The sequence below is a fragment of the Neopsephotus bourkii genome, unplaced genomic scaffold (genome assembly GCF_033783945.1).
Source record: "Neopsephotus bourkii isolate Nb327-2 ecotype Australia unplaced genomic scaffold, CSIRO-AGI_Nbou_v1 NB_962, whole genome shotgun sequence".
In the NCBI taxonomy this organism is placed as follows: Eukaryota; Metazoa; Chordata; class Aves; order Psittaciformes; family Psittacidae; genus Neopsephotus; species Neopsephotus bourkii.
Window position 1 is genome coordinate 3,625,851 of NW_026901456.1, and position 22,970 is coordinate 3,648,820.

General features: G+C 44.6%; 1 long non-coding RNA gene across 2 annotated transcripts; it reads right to left on the minus strand.

Moving 5' to 3' along the window:
• Positions 1 to 282: 282 nt before the first annotated feature.
• Positions 283 to 6,032, minus strand: LOC133215352 (uncharacterized). Of its 2 annotated transcripts, none has more exons than XR_009726392.1 (3): positions 4,938 to 6,032; positions 4,685 to 4,832; positions 283 to 853 (listed from the first exon to the last, which is right to left on the minus strand). It is a non-coding gene; the product is annotated as an uncharacterized LOC133215352 (long non-coding RNA). The 2 variants fall into 2 exon arrangements; XR_009726391.1 differs by lacking the exon at positions 283 to 853 and adding an exon at positions 3,319 to 3,685.
• Between the last annotated feature and the right edge of the window lie 16,938 nt (positions 6,033 to 22,970).

Genomic DNA, 22,970 nt, shown 5'->3' on the forward strand with positions numbered 1-22,970 from the left:
AGGCCCAGCATTGGCATCAGGCTAGGGATTTTTAATTGAGACCATGGATCAGAGGAGGATGCCTGCTGCCCCAGTAGCAGTCAGAGCTGTTTTGGGTTGTGGTGCCAAACCCTCCTCTCTGGGAGCTGGAGGGTTATATCTCTATGCAGTTCACAGACCCACCACTCAGACACCACAGCCTCGAGTGTTTAGCTGTATAAAACTGAGGCTGTTATGCAGGATTTGGAAGCGTCCACACCTTACTTTGACTAAAAGCTGATGAGGAATATATGTTCTTGATCCACAAGCCTGTTTGCAAAACCCAGTGATTTTCCCCTCCAGGGTCTGGACTCAGGCTGAAGGTCCCAAATCTCCCTGAATTTGCAGGCCTTCTCTAAGGAGCACTGCAAAATGCCTCTCTCCATCTCCTTCCCACTGCACAGACTTAAGCAACCAAAACACCCAGTGTCCTCCATCCCCACCCCACCAGACCTCCAGATCCCACTCTAGGGTCTGCTCCATGGGGAGCACACAGGAGACCCACAGCTGTTCCTGATGGCTGCAGCAATCAGCATTCCTCTTTGACAAGCAGTACACGGCTGGCAACTTTGCTTTATTCTAGGTGTCTCTCCTTCCTTCCTTTCTTCCTTCCTTCCTTCCTCCCTCCCTCCCTCCCTCACCGGCTGGAGTCGGTCACAGGTTTTCATGCAGTGTATGCACAGCCCCTCGCAGCCGTGCACTCCAGCTGCTGGCAAGAAAGAGCCTTTTTGTTCGTCTGAGACTCCACCGACATGATGTCTTTACTCCCAGGAAAACAGAAGGCCTTCCTTGACATGGGCAACCCCAAAAGGGTTGGGATGCTGAAGGGAAGGTCCTAAAAGACAGAAAGGAGGATTCACAAGGGCTGGATGGAAGCCATCGCACCATTCCTGGCACTGGCCCTTCCACATGGGGCTCTGCCGCCTGGCAGGACAAAGAGCGCGGTTTTTACCAGCCCCATGTTCTGCTGACGAGCGCATAATAAACTGACAGAGGGAGACGAAGCAGCATTTCAAAGCCCCACGTGCGGAGGAGGTAGAGCATAGCGGGAGTGGGGATGGACACTTTCTGCAGGTGTTCGGCCAGTGTCCCCCTATTTGCATACATTTGCATACTGTCAAATAGTTGCCTGACAGACTCTCTGAGAAGGTCTGGACTGAACCCAAACCTGTCAGGGACTTTCTCCTTGCCAGTCAAGGTTGGCTTTGGTTACAATTAGAGAGAGGAAAGAAGTACTTCTGACATTGCCATATAGGAAACTATGGATGGGGTGAGTTTAAACAGAAAATGTATGTTTTCTTCAGGAAAAAAACCCTCTGAATTACTCTGCCAGGCCTGGGGGAGAAAAATGGGGAGAAAAATGAATTTTACCTCTTTGGTCTGGAGGAAAATATCTTTTTCCCTCCTCACTTGCTGGCCAGCGCTCTGTGTGTTACCAGCTCGTGGGAGAGCCACAGCCAAGGGAGGGCTTTCAGCAGTACAGAACAATAAATAACCAGAGATGGACTTGGCAATGATCTACCTGCCCAGGCACCACACCTGTACAGGGACCTACAAGCAGGAAACAAAGGCGTGATGCTCCTGAACCCCTCAGCCATGGGTACAATAGTGGTGGAAGATGTTCGCCAGTGAGGGGGCAGAGGATGGAGGGGACACGAGTGCTTAGCAACATTAGACAATGGCAAGGCATGAAAATACCTCACGGATATTTACTGGGAGAAAAAAAACAGAAGAGACAATGAGGATATGTTTTGGAAGCCCACACCCCTTTTACTTGTTGTTTTACATATTCTTCCCTCAGCCGTGAAAATTTCATACTTCATCTTTACCCGGCGGTGGACACTAGAGTTTCACGAGCAGGGGACAATAGGTTCTGTTTATTCACCCACAATAAAGAGCCTGTTTAACTCTGGACTGCAAGTGGCTGAGCCATCTGGCCCATATCTTCACAGTAAAACATTGTCCATGACACAAAAAATGATTACATCCACAGGACAAACTAATGTGACCTCTAAATAAAGCCTTCCTCTGAAGCTATGATATCATACTGCAGAGGGGACACCGGCACAATTGAATCTGGTCACCCAGAGCACAAGTGAGATAGGACTATTTAAATCCAATTTTACAGGAGACTTTTTGTCCTCCGTGGCAAACCACCCAGATCCGACGACAGCATTGAAACATCTTTTTTTATGCACTCTTAAGGCAACAGAGCGGTTCTGTCTGGCTTTGGCAGTCCTCTTCAGCTTGCCCTGGGCCCAGGAAGCACCCGTCCATTTTCAGAGCCAGCACCTGCAAGCTTTTCTTCCAACAGCATTTTACTGATGGAGCACCACCTGCACTGGCCCCCTTCTCCTTTTTTCCCCCCTCCGATAGTGGGGAAACAAGCATCTCTTTCTGCTCAGTGCCAGTTGGAAAAGTCCAAGTCTGCCACGGCCTCACAAACAGTTTCTGAGCTTGAACAAGGCGCCCTCAGCCCTGCTGTACCTGAATGGCAGCTTCATGGGGCAAAACAAGGACCCCGGCAAAAGGCCCATCTCAATAGCAGGAACGTTGCTCTCTCAAAGAAGGCAGTTTATCTTTGCTGGTACGGTGCTCTTACCACTGTATCTCTTAGAGAAATGTTTGTAAAAGGGGATGATAGATCTAATTAAAGAGGTAATCCCTTTACAGGGACAACGCTGCTGATGTGTGGATATTTACAGACTGTGGGAATGCTTTGCAGTAACCCCAATGATTAATACGAGCAGAACACCCATTTTATGAAGATGTGTGTCTGTTTGGCTGGAAGGCGCTCTGACAGGCAGGCAGGCTAAAGGGTATCTCTGCAGCGCTGCGTGCTCGCAGGCATGCACGTCCCTTCCACTTACACAAGTGCTGGCTGCTGTTCCTTTTGCTAGGGTACTGCCTGCACTGGGGCAGGATCAGATCCATGGGCTTACAGGCACTAAAAGCAAAAGGTGGTCAGAGAGGATAAAAATGGACAGGAGGCCTTTGCCAGCAAATTACTTCCCTGTGATAATTTCGATAAATTTGGGGAAGCAAACCTTGTGGTAGACACATTAACAGTGATAGCACCTGCCTGGGAAAGCACACTCTCCTCGCACAGGTCAAGCAGGCTTTGCAGCTAATTCATAGCAGCAGAACTGCAACTATAATGAACTGAAAATAAAATCATGAGCAGGCTATCTTGCCCAGTTTTATCTTGGCTCTTTGGAACTGAAATCAGGACAGGTTCAAACCTCTCTTTTCATATTAGCAGAAATTCTTTTTCACTCTATCTTTTCATATGAAAATACAGTTTGCAGGGCCAATAAACAAAAAAAAAAAAAACTGGTCACCAACATAGAGTTTTCAATGGCAAAGTCTCTTAATCCACTGTGGAATTATAAACCTCGCACCCAAAGGATTAAACTTCTCCAACACAGATCATTAAATGGTGCCGCATTTTTGGCATGGCACTTCTGTTACTCACATAGGTTTCCAAACCCAGGCCTCTTAGCCACACAACACCTGGCATTAAAAATCCTGCAAGTTTCCTTGAAGCCCTGAAAAGTACCCTGAAAAATGCAGCAAAAGCTTTGGTCCTGGGGCTCAGTGCCAGTGCCACTGATCTGGGACCAGCAGGGAGCTTTCACTGATGCTTTCTCATGTTGGGTCCATTGACCTACACAGGCAAGAACACAGTTCCCACTAAAAAGCAAATGTTCAAATTCATCCCAAACACAGCAACTATATACATATATATATGTACAGACACATGCATTCACAAAACTCCAACATTATCAGGTTGAAAGAAGATTATTCAAGTCCAAATGCTGGCTTCCCAGAAAAAAATGCATTTGAATTTAAAAGACCATTTGCTAAAGGCATAATTATCAGTAGGATATAGCGAGATTCTTTTTTAAAGCAAGAGGTAGATTGTTTTGCCAGAAAAAAAGGCACCTTTTTGTTTTGCTGGCTCTTTACTTTCTTCTTCCTTTTCCTGTACTGAAGCAGAGATTTAAATACCTTGTTCCACCATCTCAAAGATTATCTAGTAGGAAAACTCCCTGGAGAAAGTACATAGCTCCCCAAAGACAGTGATTTTTTTGCTTCTTTCAAACATCTTTCATTCTAGCTCTTCCCTTTCTCTCTTTCTCTCATTTTAATCCCTTTGAACTGTAACACTGGATTTATTTGAGCCCTGCTTCTCCTCCTCTGTATGTTAGCAGTTATCTGCAGTAACTCCCAATACCTTGATAGAGTAATAGCGAGGTAACTGAAAGGGAAAATCAACCATGACTTTGCACTGAAGTTCAATTACATTTTTAGACAGTGAAGTAGAATAAGAAACAAAATAAATAAAAAAGGGAGAAATGCCTTCTCCTTCACAGTCCTTCCTGCCACAAGCTTGCAGACACGGAGTGTGGGCAAAGCAGGCAGCAGTTCTGCTCAGGGCAGCGAAAGATGTGCACTGGGGTTTAGCTAGCTATTAGCACACTGTGTACAAACAAAGCAGAGAAAGGGGAAGGGTAAATTCTGCTTTTCCTGTAAAATAATGAGCAGTTGGGATGGAGCTACCTCTCTCGCAAATTGAACTCCACCCATACTGTGTTACAAATAAAAGCCCTGGGATTCATTGCACCAGGCTTCAGGTGTACAATGGTTAGGCACCCCAACCCACCGCAGCTCCCTTGACCACCAAAGAGAGAAGATGCTTCTCACTTCACAACAGGTTTCCCGGGGACATGGTAGGAGAAAACTGGGGGGAGAGGACTCCCTTGTAAAGATGCCTAATGCTCTCCCATGGTGTCACTGCTCCCCATACCTGTCTGGAAAGCAACCAAACAGCTGCATGGCTCCAGGCACTGGCCCCAGCCCACAGTGGAATGGGAGATTCATCTGCTAGAAGACATATTCGGTCACCCCTGCCTTACTTCCTTCCAGGAAGTTGCTTTTGTTGCCTTCAACTCTAAGAAAGTGCTTCTTGTCAGCACAGCAGAAACTTAAGCAAAACCAGTAGAGAGCTGTGTAGGCAGTTCTCCAATGGAAAGGGGCTGGAGCTGGCCATGCAGGTTGCTACAGGAGTGGGCAGGGCTAATGTAAAGGTTCTCTAGCAGGGTTCCAGAAGACTCAACCTATGAAAAAAATGCAGGAAACAGAAAAATACTGCATGCTGTAGGTATTCTAGGGTCACTACTTAAATATTTCTTGTCTCTTGTACATAAATTACTGGGGTTTCTTTCCCACAGGGCAAGGAAATGACCAGTTCGACCCTCCAGTCTCCCATGTTTCCTGCTGGAAAGGGATGGGGGTGAAAACAAAGATAATACTGAGAACTACAGCATTTTAGTCTGCTCATTTGCAAGGTTTCTTTGCTAATTATGACAACATCACAACACTGAAAGAGGGTGACTAACCCAGCCAAAAACTTCCTATTGGAAAACCCACACTAGCATCTGCAGTGGCAAGAACCCAGTCCCCATCACTGGTCTTTCCTGACTTTTGGAGGAGCTGAAATCTGGACCACATCTTTTTGCTTGGGCACATATGTAAATAGCCCAGATGTTGCAAAAATGTCCTTTCAGCCTTATTTTTTTTTTTTTTGGAGGGGATAAACTGGTCAGGATTAGATTACATTGAACGTAGGCATAGACTTTCAATTTGCTCTTGTTCAACAATTTAGGAAATTCAGGTGAATTTAAAAAGGCTAAAGGAAACTTTTTAATGAGATCTAGTTACGTGAGTTATGGTCAAGCCTTTCAAAAAACACTGCTACTTTGAAAACTTCTGTTAGATTTTCCATTAGGGAGTCTGGATCATCTAGGTCTTGACTGGTTCTTATCTCTTAGGCACCGTGACCTGACCTAATGGAATGGTTTGTGACAGGAGGGATTTTAAAGTATCTGGTAGACAACAGGAGTCATTGTGCTATGATAAAGCACCTGCACTTGGGGTGGGCTTCCGGGTGTGCTGATTTTGTAATTGTTTTCTGAAGAGGCAAAAGCTGAAAACCAGATTGTTGTAGGAAGGTAGAAAAGGAGAGCAAGCGAGACAAGGAGTGTGCATCTTATGCTAGAGAACAAAACTAAGTGCTGTCAATTACAATGTGCCAGAAATGGCAATTGCTTTAAGGCTGCAGGACACAGATAAAATCTTTCTGTGCTATACAAGAGAAATAATGGCTGGAGTAGATTAAGAAGCACTACAGAAGCACAGGTAAGGTAATGCTACTTGAGGGTTTTCTGTCACTTACATACAACATATCAGGGACAAGCACAGTTAGGAAATGTACAAGGTAGACAGCCTAATGAAAACGGAGAGAGGAAAAAAATCCAAACAAACAAACTTGAAAGAAATAAACTTGAAAGGTGTTGGCTGCAGCTTCCCACCTCCATGTATTCACCTTGGGTACCTCTTTCTGCATCTTTTACTTGCTCCAAGTCTTCTTTACTATGGTAGTTGGACTGTGCAAACGTGGATCAATGTGGCTGAATCACAGGACTTGCAGAGATGGCCTCTGATTCATCAGCCTGCACCACTGCACTCACTGATAGTCTGGAATACCCGTCACATGCTTACTGAAGTGTTGATAGTAAAACCATCAACATCTTTCCTGGGAGCTACAGCAGCAAGCATTTACATCAGTTTCAGAAAGCCTTTTCCTGAGCTGTACTCTGTGCCCTATGAAATATAACTTATTCAGCTTTCTTGGGGGAAACAAGGAGATAAATTTCTGGTCTGGTTGCAGACTTTGGATATGAGAGATCCCAATGGATGTCTAGAAAGTTCCTTACAGGTGCATGTTTTGCAGTATCAGGAGCCAGCATTGTGAGGCTTCTCCTAAGAGCAAGAACTGTTGGTTTAAGCATTCTCAGTAATATTGTGTTAGTCACACATAGTGGTGATTTCTCCAAGCTTTTTATAGTGTGTTTCTTTCAGGGATATGCCCCTTTACGCTGCCACCAACCTATTTATTTCCATTTTAGTCAAATCCTCCCTGTCCTTAATCCCAGTTTCAAAATATAATAGGCAAATATGTAAAGCTTCAGTTTCTTTAGCTAAAAGAGCATGCATTTTATTTACAGAGCTTTCTATTTCTTCTAACATGTCACCATAATTCTATATAACACCTTCTCAGCTAATTTCCCTGCAATAATTTCTGGTGGTTTCAGCTACCTGCACCAGAAAAATCCTGCAGCTTAAACCGATGCGAATCTAAACCAGCACTACTTGCCTCTAGATATGTCCATTTAATATATCCAATACAAGCAGCCAACTGCTGTTCTCAAAAGACTATCTGACAGATTCTATTCACTTTCAAAGTAGCTCTCCATGGTTTGAATAATTATCTTTCATTTCCCCCTTTCTGACACTTTTCAATGATTTGTTGACATCTGAAGAGATATGTGCAATCTCACAAGAGGCAGCTGGACTTTCTACCCAAAAGATACAAATACAAAAAGGATTCCCATACAGAATTTGAAATAACTATGTTCTTTGCAAATGGAAGACTAAATCTGCATTTTAATGGGACATGTTTTTAAAAAGCGGAATTCATGAATAACCCTATGAGTTTTAACTTTTTCACTGCCAGTGACAAATCAGAACTACCCCTGGGAAGAAATCCTACCTTCTTTTTGTCCAGTTTGCTTTCCCAGCACTCGCTGCCATAGTGGCTGGAGCTTTCCTGCAAAATGCCTTCCTTGCCCTCCTGGCACAAAGCTGAAGATGAAGCTCTCATGCCTAGCATGCACATCCTTTAGCAGCTACCCAGGTTTGGAAAACAAGCGTATCCCCCCTGCTGTCTGTGTGCAGCCAAAATCACATGAAGCCCACAAATAGGTAATATATCTAGGCAGCTATCCAACCTCCAGCACAGGGCAGTCTCCAAACTCAACAGAATTTATGCTTACACCAGTTGTGTGAATCCTTGTTTACAGGTGGAAAACAAAGGCAAAAAGAGCACAGAATTCAATGCCTCACTCAGGATCACACAACAAGCCAAAATGTGATGCCTGTTTGTGAACATCAGTCCGTTACTGGATGCTTTCCCCATTACTTTGCCTGCATAACTATTTTGTTTTACTTGCACTGCGACATGTTAAATTGTCCCTGTCAGGAAAGGGCTTTATCCCCTCATCCCACCTAAACAGTGTATGAAAAAATAGCATTAAGCAACAAGTTTTGTGTTTTGTTCTTACGTTATAAAATGTTGTGTTTATTCTCTTTGACTCCCAATAGATTAATTCCTCAGGGTACAAAAGAGGACACACAAGACCTTTTTCTCCCTATGGCCTCTCTCTCTTGCTGATGATGGCATCAAATGGGTCTCTGAGACATGTAGGCGCAACAGCCTGGGCAAGGGTGGCTGGAGCATAGGTCACTGCTGTAGGGCCCGGTGCAGCCCAGATGCATTTTGCTCCATGGAAGTCCCCCTTTGTGGGAGGTCTGCTACCCAGCACCCTGAGCTGGTACCTTGCTTGTATGCCCCAGGCAGAGTGAGGAGCGTGCAGTGGGACTGGGGGGAGCACAACACAGTCAACAGTTAAAAAGTAAGTGCTGAAAAATGCCAAGTTGGATGGGGCTTGGAGCAGCCTGGAATGCAGGTTACTAGTAGAATGTGCCTCTGCCTGTGGTAGGGGGGTTGGAACTAAATGAGCTTTGAGGTTTCTTCCAACCCAACTGTTCTGTGATTCTATGAGAAAGAGGTGGGCCGAAGGAAAGAGAAGCACCTGAGTTGTGATGGCAGGAGGAATGGAGAGGCAGAAGCACAGCACTCTGTAGTTTCAAGCAGTGTTATGGGAAGCCCGCTGTTGTCCAGACTGCTACTCTGGTGCCTCAACGATCTGGAAGCACACAAAGCAGTAAGCAGGAGGAGAGATTCGGGGCATTCCTGGAAATTCCCACATTGTGAAATCATATCTCATGCCACGAGCCAACGAACCGCTGCGTGAAAACCCACCCGGTCTGGAGCCGTGGCTACCAAATGTGGCGTCCCACCACCACGCACGTGTAAGGTACTACTACCGTTGAGAAACAGCCCCAGCTGCGTCAACTTGCCTCCCCGGAGGCGCTCAGGGCAGCTCTGTGTCTTACCGGGAGCTCTAGATCTGGCGGTTCTTCCCGGGGCAGCCCCGAGCACCCTGGCACGGACAGTAACCGGGAAGGCCGCGGTGTCTTACAAGGAAGCTGGAATGGGGGAGCTTTAACCCCCTGCCACAGAGAGCCGAGCAGGAAGAGCCGCCTCAGCCATCCCGCGCCGCAGCGCCGCCTGCCGGCCCCGGGGCGGCCCTGCCGGTGACTGAGGGAGAGCCGAAAGCGGCCGGGCTCTCCTCGGGCTCTGCCGCCGCGCTCGGCTCAAGCGAGGGGAGCAGCGGGCTCCCGGGCGAGGCGCTGCCACCCTTTGCTGTGGTGAGAGCCAGCGACCCATGTATTCAGACAGCCCTGTCGGACAGCCGGTTCCGCCGCAACGGGAGAAATAATCCAGCGTCCTGAAGCGACGGCGTGGAGGGTTCAAGTCATTACAGCAGTAATTGTCCGTGGCATTTACGATTTTAATACTCGGCTCCTGTAAATAAAGGCCGGTCACGTAAAGTATTCAGCTTTCATGTATAACAAATGCTAGGATACTTATTTACACACACTGAATTGTAAAGCAAGTTGAGCAAACAGACCAAGGCAGCAGATACCCCCCAACGCCCTCCTCCCCTCCAAAGTGGATTCCCAGCTTCCAGGGCCACATACAACCCCACAGTGCTGCTGCTGCTCACCTGCCAGGGCCACACACCAATACACCCGCTGAATCACTCAGGTCCTTGGTTCGCTTGCTGAAGATCATTGATTAACATCATGTACATTCCAACCCTAACTATGCTATGGTTCTGTTTCTTGAGTGCCAGCATAGACTTGGATGTAAATTGATCCATGAGGAAAAAAAATAAGAACAGAATAAAGACACATCAGATATAAAAAGTACAGAGATAAAAACCTGGTGTGACCTGATATTGCCATTGCTGATATCTAGTTTAAAATAAATAATTTTCTAGATTGTGGCACCAAGCTAGACAAGTGCACCATTTGGCTGTAGGTACCATATACTGTAATACTTGTTGTTCAGTCAATGCACACTCTAGAAGCAGGGCAGTTTTAGAGCAAAAGCCGGTTTTGCTTGGGCCCAGACCTAATGGTGATGTGTGAGACCTCAGAATACCTCCGTTTATTTCCTGCAGGTGTCACCTGTCTGAAATCACAGGGAGCACTTAGGAGGCTCTGCTTTCACCTCGATCTGCCCACAATGACTTCTTCAAACAGTTTCACCAAGCATTTTGTTTCAGAGGCCCTCCAGCTTGTTCTGGAGATGCTGCTTGATCCATGAGAAAAATGTAAGCCTTTGCTTATCCATCTCTGTATCTGTGGCCTCAGCTTTGAGGCCCACTGGGACTGGTCCCAGAGCAACCAGCTAGTGCAAAACTGGAGGACATCTTTGCATGCTCAGCCTGCCTTTTGCTTGTGGTTTAACTCCTGAGGAAAAGGGGTGTTGTGACCAGGATTTGTCAGCCCATGTTTCCTTTGGAGCCATTGACCAATTTCAGCTAAACCTGGCTCTGGCACTACATATGGATTCTATATTTTTGCAAGATTTTGTGAGCATCAGAAGCAGGCAGTGGTCTCAGCAGGGTGCCTTCTGCTGAGGGATGGGGGCAAAATCCAGCTCTCTGCCCGTGCCAGCAAGTGCCAGCTTCTGGCAGACCTTGCCTGAGGTCAAGCAAGGCCTGCTACTTGTTTTCCTCCCCAGCTTCCTCAGCCCACAGCAACTAGAAAGAAACAGATTACGTTGTCTTCTCCTTAAGTAAGTGTGGGGCAGGTTAAGATTCGTGTGTTGATTTTCCAATTCCTCTGTCAAGCTTCATGTAAAGGCACAAATATTTCCCAGAGACAGTTGATACACCACTACTGTGGAGTTAAACATACTTCTCACCATGACAAGACCGGAGGCTAAACAGCATAAATGCTTTTATTGTGCCTAATTTTATCTCTGTGTGTGCCTCATTACTGTGTGGTAGCTTGTTTCAGGCAAGTGATTGCTGGTTTCCAGAAAAACAAGAGGACCTGTGGTGTCTGCATCGAAGGTATTCCTCAGAGAATAAGAAATCTCCAGTGGAGAAAGAGGTGGGTTCTTGTTAAGCACTGGAAATAGGCTGAAATGTAAATCTGTATTCCTCTGTGCAACATGCCTAATTGCCCATAAATGTCATTAAGTCGAGAAATGTTTTCCACCAAATTAACTTTGACTCCTCATGTTTAATTAGCTGGAGATGCTGAAAGATAACAACTTATCAGTCACTGTTTAAGAAAACATACTTAATGGTTGACTTTTTTGTTAGCAGCCATGTTGAACCAGGTATTGCAGCTGTCAAAACGGAGCATTATCAGAGCAATTAAGGACAATACCTCGGTGCAGCTTCCTATGGAGATAATTTGACAGCTCGTTCAGAGACAGGAAGTGCAGTTGAACCTAAACTTTCTGTGAGTTGAATTTTCATTGCACAGAAGCAACCACGAATTTTACTTCCCTCCCCCCCCCCCCCCCGGGTGCTATGTGTAAGCTTTCTTTTCCTACTTACCTACAATCCAGTTCTCCAAAAGCAAAGGCCTTATCGTCAGAGTTTTCACGAGGTGGTATTCAGCTCTCTAAAGTAAATGAAGGGATGGGGAAGGGATTGTATAATCTTTCACTGTTTAAGTCTATAGAATCATAGAACAGTTAGGGTTGGAAAGGACCTTAAGATCATCTAGTTCCAGCCCCCCTGACATGGGCAGGGACACCTCACGCTAAACTCCTATAGCTGTGTACATAATTTTATCTTCTACAGAAGGTAAGCTTTTCCATGAGAAAGGTTGGTGACCACTGTGCATAAGGGGCGGCACTGAGGATGTAAAGCCTGACTTCCTGGTGCATAACCCAGAACACATTTAACAAGATTATACTGCAAAATGGAAATCTCACATCTAGTTCTCACAAGGAAAAAAATATCAGGCTCCCAGAACTGCCTTTATCTTAGATGCAGTCTCTTATACAAGCTTCTGGGTTGCCCTCTGCTGAGTTTATTTCATACTGCCCTCACGCACAGCTGTTTGTTTGACTCCTTCATATGTGCCCCCTCCCATTCACTGGTTTTCTTTTTCTGTCAAATAACTTTCAAACTTTCTGACTTCTTGCTCAGAGCTGGTGTAAATCAGCAGAGCTCCACTGCAGCCAATATATCTGTAATTACACATTATAAGCACCTGCTTCTGAAAACATAGCTTTTTGGTAGCTGGAAGATTATCATCCTTATCTTCTACCAGATTATTATCCATTTGGAGATTTTAACACCAATTTCTGTCACTGGGTTTTCACCCATCATTCTGATGGTACACACTTCTTCCATTCCTTCTTTCCTAAAACATGCTGCAACACATCCAGGTGTTAACAGCTCTACAGTAAAAAGAACTAAGTTTCCCTCCAAAAAGCGATTTTAACCGAATCCCCATTTTTCTCCTTAAATTGTGTGTGGCCGTGTTCTGTTCAATACTTTATCTAACAAGATGTGTTAAAGGAAGAATAGAACTAAAATCTATGTGGCTGGAGAAGGGAATGTGTTAACAATCCCCACAGTTACGTTATAAATTAGAATTATATTTCTTCTAGCCTGGGAGGTTATTTTAATCTCAACACTATGAACATTTCTCATGGCCCATTGCACATATGCCACCCACCAAGGACACTGAATCCTTGTTGTAAAGAAGATGCTGACCTCCAGAAAAGGTTCCATAGTTCAAGCTTGGGATGACAAAATAGGAATAGATCCTATCCAACAGAGGCAGGCCTATGACTTCCGACTATTCTTGTTTTATCCCAGTGGGTTGTAATGTAGGATATCAAAGGCCTGGGAGCTGCAAAGCAATCTATGGGATGCAGACACCAGTCTGTTCGTGCAAATAGAAGGTGTGTGGCTAAACCCTTGCAGGGCTGATTTTCAAACTCTCAACTGTTTGGGATAAAATTAAGCACACATGTAGACACCTCAGTATATGGTACTGTGCATTACATTGTGATATATTGCAGTTATCTGCTCTCTATTACCCACTTCCTTTGAGATGGCTCCTTTACAGTACTGGGGGGTGACATTACTTCTTCCTGCACCAATTGTTTGTGCCTGGCAAGGGATGTCATTCATCTCCCTCTGTCTGCTTGAGGAGGGGAGCTGGATTATTTGGCTCTGCATGCCCCGAGCCCTCCTCTGAGCAGCAAGCTTTTCTTCTAGGCAGCCTTCAGCAGAACAGCCACAAGCCACCCCCAGCACCAAGACAACAGCCCTGTGCTCCTGTGACAGTCCAGCACCACTGCTCACACAGCATCTGTGAGGGTTTTCGACTTTTGCACCCTTGCTTGACACCTGCTCATTCTGTTCATTATGGAACCTGTTCTTCCTGACTTAGTTGGGGTTTTCTTAGCCTCCCCCCCCCCCCTCCAGTGTCTCTTCCTTGCCCCCGTGGCTATCCCTATGAAAAACACCCTTTTCTGCCAGCTGAGCAAGCTTTTTTCCAAGCCGGACAAAAGCTCTCCATCACTGTCCTTGTTATGTGGGGGCCTACACAGTAGGTAGCTACCACACGAAACACGAATGTGTGACAAAGTTTGCATGGAGGAGTTTTCCCCTTCAGAGTCTTTTCCTCTGCTTCTCAAAAGCAGCAGTCAGTAATATCTATCCTCCAGTATTTTCCCACAGTTATTCTAGTTTTACGCTGAACCAAAACACTCTCTTTGGTCTTGCATAAAAGGTAAGGTAGGACATGTCAACTGGGGAGTACCATTTTCTCCTAGTTATGGCCAAAGACATTTATTTATACTGGGATTATCTAAAACATATAGAGTCTTGAACCTGGATTTTTATTCGATATCATTTCATTTTCCAAGAAAAAAATGAAAGTCTCTGATGATCTTTTATGAACAGGTCCTACAGCTCAGTTGGAAAATTTTGCACATCACCTTTTTTTGTCTCCAGAATGTAAAAGGTCTTTAAGTATTTCTCTGTCATTTCCTCATAGTAACTTATCATTTACAAAATATAACTGCATATTCATACATTATGTAATGATGGTCTCAAGTAACCAGCATTTTGTTTCAAGTGGGCACATATCTACAAACTACCTTACTGCATGTACCACTCAGTGCAGAAGTGGGTCCCACAGAGCAGCTGCTCTCAAACCCACAGAAACAGCAAACACAGCTTTGGAGCAGGAAGATATAAAATAGGTCTGATCAGGCTGCTCCCCCATTCCATTTACAAGGGTAAGTTGGGTTACTTTAAAGCCTACCCAGGACACTAAGGTTAACATCCCTTTGAAACCTTCACACAAACAAAAGTGCTTAAGGGATTTTGAGCCAAAAATACTCCAGAGTGCAGAATCCCCTAAAGTCATGAGGAAATACTTGCTTTTATACTGAGTCAGCTCGCCACGCAAGATAATTTAATGGCGTGCCATGTAAAGAGTAACAGCCATTGACCCAGGGCCATACAAGCTTTAACTGTTACCTCCCAGTAAAAAAACCCCACGTGCCACTTGTCAGGAGGCTGATCGAAGAAGCTGTTCAGCTCTTAATAACTCAACAGCGTGAAATATCCACATGGAAGCTGGGGAGGTGGAAGTCAGAAACAAATCATGGAAAACTTAGTTCAAACTATCTTATAGGCACTTACAAAGCTGGTATTTCCAATTGAATTATAATAATCACAACTTTCTGCTAGGGCTGGGCACTATAGAAGTTTCAGTCCAAAGTAAAATATTGACTTATGAAATTCTAAAATCAAAACTTCTTTATGGAGTATCTATGACTCTCTTCTCTAACTGCAAATTGCTTCTTAATGGAGAAAGCCAAAAAATAATAAAATATACCTTGTAAAATGGCTAGGGGCTTAAGTAACACTTCCCAAACACAGCTTTTGCATTACTTTAAAATGATCTGATTTGAAAGCCAAGCAAACTAATTTTATTTTTTTTTTTTACCTCCTTTACCTTTTATATCACTATTCTGGCAATATAGAAGGATGATATTTAAGTGTACATTGTACTGTAGTCATTGCCACAGCTCTCATGAAAAAACAGGTTAATAGGGAGGACACAGGGAAGAGAAACAGCAGCAGCCTATTTAGAAACAGGGAAAATGAAGTTCTTCCTGGATCTCTGGCAAACATCTCCCTTCTTTACTGACTTACAGTGTGCAGACTTAAACCCATCACTTAATCTGACTGCAGGAGAGCTGGAAAGGCTTATTCACTCGCCAGTGATACCTGTTGACCGGTTTCTCTCCCTCTCAGTTTCAAATCCTCTGTTGCTGTCAGCGACACATGCTTTCCTGCTCATCTGGGGTGGCCCAGCCTCATTAGCAAAGGATTTTGTGCATGTTAGTTAATTGAGCCCCATTCCCGCCACCTGCCACTCGCGAGCCTCATCTGCGCACTAACTGCTTCTAATTGTCATCATACGGCCGGCGCACCGCAACAACTTGAGAACAGACCCATAGCAGCACGCACCAGGCAGGGCTTTCCCGTGATCGAGGGAACAGCAGTGCGGTGAGCGGTGGAGAGTGGAACAATTTACCAGGGGACCAGATGTTTCGAGGGGAAAGGCACCTTGTGCTAACATCAGGTGCTAAAGCTTTGATGTTTATTATCGTGTCAGACGCTGAGGCACATCTTGCTGGTAAGGTGACTTGATAAATGAATTGGCCCTAGCTTCTCCACAGCCTTATTGACAGCAGAGATACAAACAGGGGGGAGCAAATACAATGATTTAAACATATGTGAAGTTTTGCAGCTCATTAATCTATAGAGTAAATCCCACAGCAGAAGTCCCTTCACTTGCAAAAATGAGACAGGACAAAGCGTGAAGAAGAAGGTATTCCAGAGGGATAAGGCTGTAAGAAGGAGTGGACAAATTGACCTCCTATGTTTCTGATATCTCCAACGTTCATGCATAAACTGGTGCTGCTGGGCATTTTGTTCTGAACAAATACAAAATGGATGCAGCCTTTAATCTTGGACAATCTGGCAGCATAAGTGAGAAGTTCTTGGTTTCCACAGGCCTCTTAAATATGCAGGCTGCCCACACATTGCAAGACAAGTTCCCTGTCCTGAGGAATGGTGGTCTTAAAAAAGCAGATAGTAAATTACAGTAAATTTAAAAAAGTAAATAGCAATAGTGGATATTATTAAAGAGAAAAACAGGGAAAAAAATCAGGATTTTTTTCTGTGCACAGCACATTAGTGTCATCAGATTTAAAAGAGTTCTCCTGTATCACTTGCTAAGATATTCCCAGATATGTTGTAAATGTGTTCTGAGTTCTAATTTTTAAAGAACACACAGACATTGTAAATAACCAGGCTATTTCTGAGCTACATCTGTAAATGCAAGGGAATATATTCTGATGGCGTGAAAACCTGACTTAAACGTTGTTAAACTCTGGTGTCTGATGCTCACAGCATAGTGTCAGGCTCTGAGATCTGTACTGAATACACTCAACCTGGTGACACCTCAAAATGATCCTGCAATGCTCCCTCCACTCATCGGGATCGATTTCTTTCCACCAGCACCCCCCTGTGCCTGAGCTAGAGGTTTTCCCTGACTCCTAGTCCAGGATTCTCTTTGGAAACCCTGCAGCTCAGAAGACAAGGGAATTCTCCCACAAAACAGACATTAAACCAATGGTGAGACAATTGTTCTCTTAGGAATAACCTTCCAGTAGCATCATAGCCTGCAGTACAATTTTCTCCTTCAGACTCGTTTTCCCATGCCTCTGCTCCCTACTGCAGGCAACTTCCAGGTGCTCTCTGCAGACTGCAAGGCACTCCATACACCCCCACCGCTCCTTGCCTCCTGCCCTTAACCATCCTTTGTTGGGTTGTGCAGGATCCATCCTCAGCTTTCAAGATATACCCAAGCAAAGCCCCAAGCAGCCATGTCTGATCCAAGAGCTGGCCCTGCTTGGGCAGGGGTTGGATCAGAGACATTCTGAAAATCTTCCAACTTAAGCTAAACCCTCTGATAAAACTCACCCAGGGAGTTATAAGCCAGGCAGGCCCCGTATCCAAAATTCAGTGAAGGATTCAGGGTAAAATCCTACTGTGAGCCACCCATCCTCAGGGGAGTTGGCAGTCCTAGAGATGGGGGCATCTCGCCTTGTTTGAGCCTGTTGAAGGTTCAGCATCTACACTGACTGCAGCTGTCCTCTAGGATCCATGGGAAAACTGAATTGCCCCACACATCTCAAGCCCCAGACTTAAGACAGGACAAATCCCTCTCTGGCAGAGCAGGTCTTTTCCCAAGACTGAATCAAGGAGTCTATGCAGCCAGCTTGGGATGGAAGTACAGCAAGGCAAAATTGCAGGGGATTTTAGAAATGGTGCTTGAGATCTCCCACAAGTCTTTTGCAATGGAGAAGTGCAGACAAATTTTAAAAATCAATTTTGCTGTCTCATTTTATGAGTAAAATCTCACATTTCTGAGCTGATAATCAGGGAGGACAACAGTAACAGTCAATGATAGGGTCTGAAGAGAAGGGTGATGCTCATAAGCCATAACTCCAGTTGATGTGGTATCTTAAAACACAGCAGTTAGTGAGTAAGAATGAACGGTGCTGGTGATCTCAAACACTAGCTTAATTTCCAGATGTGTTAAGGTGAAGTGGACATAAGTCCATCCCCTCACATGCACACCTTGAAAAACCACACAGCTTTCATTCTGGTACCAGAATATGAGCAACTTCAGTGCTTCATTTTGTGCACCCAGGATTAAGAAATAATGCCTGTGACAGACCACAGTTGTACAGTCACAGTGCAATCTTCTCTGGCTCACAAGAGCCCAGGTTTTCAGCAGAGGTCAGGGCTGAATGAGAACATCTCTAACTGGATAGTCTCTGAACATCATAGTATATTAGCCTTTTTTCTTCTCCTTTTTTCTTTTTACTTCAGTTTCTATAGACACCCACACCAGCAATGAAGCAATGCTCCTTCAGGCTTCAATTCATACCGATTCACAAATGCCCGCCACTGATCCCTTGGCAAATAGAACCACAGTCCCCTGAATGCAAAAGATCTAAAGAAATTGCTTTTCAAGTTGCAGACCTAAAGCTGGCTCATCACAATGCTTTTCCTTGTTGCCTTGCCTAGGATTTCTTTTTATTTTCCTTTTGTGGTTTTGTTTACTCAGTTAAAGATTATCCCAAGAAAGGAAAATAATGAGATTTCATTTTTTAAAACATTTTCTTTTATTTTAAGATAGGAAGGGACGTATCATTTCATCCCCAAAGAGTGTACTCACTGTGTGCTGTCCTCTGGTGCAAACGCAGTGTCAAAGACTCCATTGGGATGTTTTTAAGCCTCTTGATTAAATTCTACAGGAGCAAGTTTTAAATGGTTGATATCAAAACCTGTTTTTATAATTCCAAGACTCCTCAAATGTTTAACCCTTTGCAGTGCAGTGCTTTGGTACAGCAATAAGCAACTAAAAAAATCCATATGGGTAAACTATATATCCTGCAAAATATCACAGAATGATAAGTATTATGTCAATCTGAATTTTGCCCTGTTAGGCTGATAGCCACAAAGAGGTTTAGCTCAGTTTGGCTTCTGCAGGTGACAGCAATGCAGGAGAGGAATTTAACACCACGAAGTGTGTCTGTAACAGGCGGGGCAGAACTGAGTGGGGTGCCATTGACAATTAGCATCACTCCACTGCCTGAAACCCTGGCAGGTTTTGCAGAACATTAACAGCTCTGAAATATTTTGATCACCTTGCAAAATAGAGTTTTCTAAAAGAGATTAATGGAATGGTGTACCAAGAGAGTGGTGGATGGAGGTGTTAATTCAATCTGATTCCTTTTCTGCTATAGCACAGAGCTCATGCCAGCAATAAGCCACACTTTGTATGCACTAACTCTGTAGTGGAATTATCTTTTTTTTTAAAAGAGAGCTTTAGTGAAGTCTTAAACTCCAAAAGCAGAACTCTCCTGTAACTGCAGAGCTTAGTGTAAATGCATAATCCTTGATATACATGATCTGTTTGTCCCCTGGCCTGTGAACTGAAGGCTGGGGCTTTGCTGCTCCAGAGATGTGGCAGGCTTCAGAAGAAGAATGGCAGTTTGACACCGTACTGTCACAGTGAAAGCGGGTCCTTCATGTGACCCAGGCTTGGAGGCTGATGCTCTGTACCCAATAACAGCTGAAGCTGCATCTGCCACGTTTCGTGGGCCCGCCACACCATGCTGTGTGACCAGCTGCCTCTGTTTATGCTCGGCCCCTCGCAGCCTTCTGGCCGGGCTGCAGCCAGCCGCAGCCCTGTGCTCCAGAGTGGGGCTTCAGATGACGTGCGCCGGTCGCGGCACCGCGGGATGCCCAGCGGCTTGGGAAGGCTGGGAAAAGGTCTGCCAGCTCCGTGAGCTGCAAAGTGAAGCTGGCAAACCAGCGTCATAGCGAGCAGCCTCTTTGCAGGTGGGATATCAGGCTAAAAACTCTAGCAGGGAAAAGGTGCAAGGGGCTGGGAGAGCCACTGAAGATAATCACCTTAAAACATCTTCGTATTAGAAATAAATCATCCGTGCTGCTCTGCAGCACAATCTTAATTAAAAATCAAACAACATAATCTTAATCAAAGCAGATATCATTCTGTGCAATCAAACCACCACAGCATCCTACAAACAGCAATAGCTAACACCACATTTTTCAAGCCAGCTTGCCCTATAGCAGGTGTATGCACAAGGTGTATGCACAGAACCCCCCAATACAGCAGGACAGTAAGTCTTTACCACAAGAACAGTAACTGCCTCCTCCCCACCTCTCTGGAGAGGAAGGGAAAGGGCCCAATCCTGCTGTTTCACTATCACAAGAATATGCAGGATCAGGCCCAGGTATCTTTCCATCTACCAAGAAAACAAAGCAATTGCACTTCATCAACCCCATGGCTGATTGCTGCCATCACACATCACTTCCCATTCATCCCTTAAAGATGATCCTGGGACCACAGGCAGGAATCCCTTTGAAGAAGGGATAATTCTGAATGAAGAAAATAATTTTGTCTTCAACAAGGAGAGTTTCAAAGCAGCAATAAAATTGGCACTGTAATAAGGAAGTGCCAGAACTAACAGAATGGGACAAGCCGTCCAGGAAGCAGGTCACAGCACTGCTTGGCTTAGTGTGCTCTGAGTGCCCCTGGGTTTGGTGGAGAGCAATGTGGAACTGGTACAGCCTCTTATGAAAAGCACAGTGCTGCACTGTGTGTTAACTCGGTCCCCGCAGCTTGGCTGCAGACAGGGCTGACTCCTGAGCCTCTGCCTTTGAAAAAAGTTTATTTGGTCTTGATTACTGCTGTTTCCTAAATGGAAACAAAAAAAAAAAAAAAAAACCCCAAACATAGTAGAACTTCTTTCAGGTCTTGCTTTATGCATGACAGCAAAACTTCTGACCTGGTCACAGTGATCTCCCTGAGTAAAATACTGTGGACAATTTGGAGACTCTTTCTTTGAGTCTGTTTCCAGTGTGAAAAGTCTGTTTCAAAATAAAAATAGTTCTTTCAGTATAAAGAAACTACTCCCACAGTCTGATCTTCTCCTACTGCTTTCCTACTGTTTCTCAGTTTAGAAATTATTCTGATGCTGAAGAATTACAGCTGAGAGCAGGCAGAATCAGTATGCTGCCCATTTTTGCTTCTTTCTCTTGCTAGATTATTGAGAACAGCTGTTCAAAAAAGATTAAGGGACACTGAGCTGAATTCCCATTCTCCATAGGAGAAAAGCATAGGCAAAGAGTGTTAAGAAAAGGAAGCATGATCTTTGGTAATTCACCAGCATAACAGAGAGTTAAGGTAAATGCTACCATTCCTACACTGAAGATGAAATGAAGTAGCTTGTCAGTAAGAAAGCAAACAGCAGTCAAGCACCTAAACACTTTAAAATGTATTATGGAAAGAGTTGTCACTAGAAATCCTGTTCACAGCTCTAAAGTCAGTGAGTAGGACATCCTAAGAAGTGGGACATCAGCATTGCCTCTCTCATGTTGAATGGTACCCACTATCAGTCTGGAGGGAGGACAACTCCACCTCCCAGAATGGGAGCTGCCTAACTGACATTCCATCCACAGATAAAGCCAAAGACAGCAGTTATGGCATTTTACCCAGAATGCTTCCTCCAGACCCATGACCCACTGAGACAATTCCCTTTGCAGGGGCAGGAATGAGAATGCACTTCCGCTAGCTGCCAAGTTCAAGCTCAAGCCACCAGGCACTGCTATGTCCTGCATGATCTTCTCTGTGCTCAGAGTGGCAAATGATAGCCTGCCTGTGCAACACACACACACTGACAGTGGGAGGAAGGGTGCTTTATTGGTGCACTTACAGCATTTGGACAAGAGAAACAAGGATAACTCTCCCTGCTCTGGTTAATCTTTAAATAATTTGAATTATTTATTTTCCTCCCCAGAATACCTAAGTCCGGTCTGTCAGTAGATGCTGTTCACCTGGGGCCTGAAGTTACTGGATTCCTGTTATTCTGAGAGGGCCATATTTGTGATGCTCATGCATTGATCATTTGACACAATATGAAACAGAGATTCAGGTATTTGTTTCTACCCGAATACACTTTTAAACACTGCTGGCCTTCTCTTCACAAAATATACTAATGCCCACTTTTCCTTTCACATGTCTAGCCACAGGCTTAGAAGGCCTTACAGTATAGTTCTGAGGGCTTCATCTTCCACCATCTTCATCAAAGTGGTGAAAGACCCATGTTCAAATTCCTTTGAGCACAAGTGGAAGTTGAACCAAATTGCTGCCTACTAGAAAAACACCATTTGTGAGAAAAATAGTATCTATGCTATGAGGAAGCCAGATGAATCGTGGCTAGGAAGTGAATGGCAGATTCATGAGTCTCAGCTCAGCATGTCAGACTGAGCCCAGAAATTTGGGGACAGTATTATGTGCAAGGCACACTTCTAAACTCCCAGATTAGGCAGCACCCTGGTCATCTAAGACTGCAAGTTTTGGAGCCTATGGGAGCAATTGGTGCCCAAGCCTTCAGGTGGCACAGGCTTCCCACCCTTCACTCAGACTGGTTTCTGGCCTATTTAGTGGGACACTTTGATGAGAATGAAAGGTACACAGTTGTCAGTTGTGCTCATGAAAACAGAGAAGTACCGAGAGACCTTGTGATGAAGAAAGCAAGCTAGATATATTAGCATTAATTGAGGACCTTGCCTCATTTTCACCATTAACCACCACCTTCTGAAAGAAAAAGGTATCTAGAATCATAGAACTATAGAATCAAGCAGGTTGGAGAAGACCTTTAAGATCATGAGGTCAAAAACTTTACCCCAAGACTGCCAAGTCCACTACTAAAGCATGTCACGAAGGGCCTCGTCTACATGACTTTTCAGGGGTGGTGACTCTACCACTGCCCTGGGCAGCCTGTTCCAGTGCCTGACTACCCTTTCAGGGGAGAAATCGTTCCTAATATCCAGTCTAAACCTCCTCTGGTGCATTTTGAGGCCTTTTTCCTAAGGCTTTTTTTTCTTAAGGGACCTGGTTTAGCGGTGGCCTTGGCACTGTTAGGTTTACAGTTAGACTCAGTGATTTTAAGGGTCTTTTCCAACCCCTATATATTATATAAATGATTCTATGATTCTATAATTAAATACGGTTGAAATTTTGGCTGAAAGTTTTGATTGCATTCTTTGTGTAATTACTGCCAAGTGTCATTCAAAAGACTCCTTGAGGGTAAATCCTCAAGTAGTATAAGCTGGCACCATTCCCTCAAGAATATGGCTGCGAATATTTAAAAACATTTAAAACATTAAAAATATTTACAAACTCTTGAAGCCATGCAGTCATAATTGTTTCACAAAAGCTAAGCAGCGGTTTGTGAAGTCAGACATTAC